Source organism: Humulus lupulus, chromosome 2 (assembly GCF_963169125.1).
Source record: "Humulus lupulus chromosome 2, drHumLupu1.1, whole genome shotgun sequence".
In the NCBI taxonomy this organism is placed as follows: domain Eukaryota; kingdom Viridiplantae; phylum Streptophyta; class Magnoliopsida; order Rosales; family Cannabaceae; genus Humulus; species Humulus lupulus.
In genome coordinates, this window is record NC_084794.1 from 162644874 (window position 1) to 162647192 (window position 2319).

Genomic DNA, 2319 nt, shown 5'->3' on the forward strand with positions numbered 1-2319 from the left:
CCATCAGGGAGGACTGGGCCTCTGTCTAAGGGGCGTGCAACGGCCCTTAAGGGCAACTCGCGTTCCTAAATGGGAAATTAAGGGAAAACAGGGTTTTAGGCTCGGGATGGCTTAAGAATTCAAACCTAGGCACTCGGAATGAATTCTACTACCTGGTTTAGTAGAATTCGAGGTCTCAAGGGTTATTACTTGTTCCCTAAGTATTTATTTGGATTAGGAATTTGATGGTTAGCCGTTAACACAGTGACTAGGTTTATCGCTAAGGCTCAGGACTGAGGATCGTGCTCGGGAGCGTTCTTAATTCTCTACTCGGGATTCGAGGTAAGAAAATGGCACCCATGTTGTTGTGTTTGGGACTAAGGTTCCCTGTACATGGATATATGTTTTATGTAATTGTATTGTTGTTATGTGAAATGTGAAAGTACGACCTAAGGGAGCCGGGGCTGATGATTAGCGCATTGGACGCGGCTCGACCAATGTGAGTCGGGGTCAGCTAAATACACAGTGGACTCGGCCTAAGCAAGCCGAGGTCAGCTTATTAAATAGAGGGCTCGGCCTAAGGGCTCTGACCCTAAGTATTTATATTACCGATTAAAATATATACTTGAAAATACATGTTTACCATTATTAGCTTAGTACTTGTATCCTGTTAAATTTCTGAATGACTTGTATTAAGATTGATTCAATATTGTTGGTGCTATATGTGCTTGTTGTTTATGGTTTTCTTGCTGGGCCTTGGCTCACGGGTGCTACGTGGTGCAGGTAAAGGCAAAGGGAAATTGGACCAACCATGAGTTGGAGAGCTCTGGGGCCGGAGTGTACATAGTCAGCTGCTCGTGTGCCACGACCGAGGAAAAGTACAGGGACAGAGCCCTAAAACTTGTATTTTCCCTTTAGAGTGGTTTTTGGTTGTATTAACTTTTGGGGATTGTAAATTGCCTCTTATACCCTGCTTTTGGGATCACATGTATTAAACATCTATTTTAAGGAAAATTAACCGTTTATGACCAAAATCTCTTAACCCTAACCTGATAGTTGACTTTAGAATAACAATATTGTTCAAACGACTTGATTAGCAAGTCTTGAACTATTTTAAAATACATAGTGTAACGCTCTTGGTTATCCAGGGTGTTACAGTTAGTAATGTGGGGCTTCCTCGCCCCATTGCTATAGATGGGTTGACTCTCATGTACTCGTCCTGGTTCCTTCAATACGATAGTATTTTGGACCCGGATGACATGGGTTTTCTTTCTATCTCAAGTGACCCAGGCTTGTCTAACCTAGTAGCCAAGATGAAAGAGATGATTGAGGCCAGAGCTGTTGCGGCCAAGGCTTCAGCAAAGAAGGCTGCCAAGGGTCTGGCCAAGAAGAATATTATCGAGTTGATCCTCAGGGACGCACAGCTGGACCTAGGAGCTTCAAGGGGAGTTCAAGCTGCTACGTTGGTCCCGGCGGCACCGAATGAGCAGCATCCAATCCAACCAAATCCTCTCTAGGTCATTAAACTGGAGCATGAGCCTTCGGAAGGAGGAGGAGGGAGTAAGAGGAGAACAAATTCAGTCGCTATGGAGTTTGTGAAGCGGGCCAAGACCAAGGATTTCTTCCTGACCGAGGAGTATTCCTCTGGTGAATGCCCTATCGTCATGCAGGAGTTCTCGGAGGCTCCCGAGCTACCTATCAACCCGACTCTTCCTGGGGAAGTGGACTTAATCCTCCAGGAGGAGAGGATGTAGATGGTGTTTCGGGCTTAAGACGAAGGGCAAGATAAACAGGATGAGGTGGCCCGAGCCCTAGTCATACGTCGGAAGGTAGAGTTTGCTGATCGTCCAGAGGCCTTCGATGCCCCCTAGCAGATCGTGGATCGGCTGGTAACTGAGATTAGGTTCCAGCCCAAGCTGGGGCAGGACACAACCCTGCTTGTAGCGGACTTGTTGACCCAGGTGGGGAATACCATGTCCACCCTTCAACTCAAGTGTTATGCCATGTTGACTAATAGGGATGCGCTCTTTGTCTCCTTGGTCATCAATTATTAGGCCACTGCGGTAAGTCCTACGTCCTTCCTGGTTTCCTTTCTTTATCACCCTTATTTTTTGTGTTATTTCTAACTCTGTTTTGTTCCAGGATGCGTTGTTGGCTCACATGAATGCGGAGTTGGTGGCTGAGATGGCAATGAAGCTGGAGACGCCTCAAATGAAACTGGAGGGGGCTGTCTGTAACGACCCAAAATTGCTAATAAGGCTTAAGGGCCTTGATTAGTGTGTCGGGAGGGTGTTATTTGTATTTATGTTAATTATTGATTAAATGCATGATTATATGGCA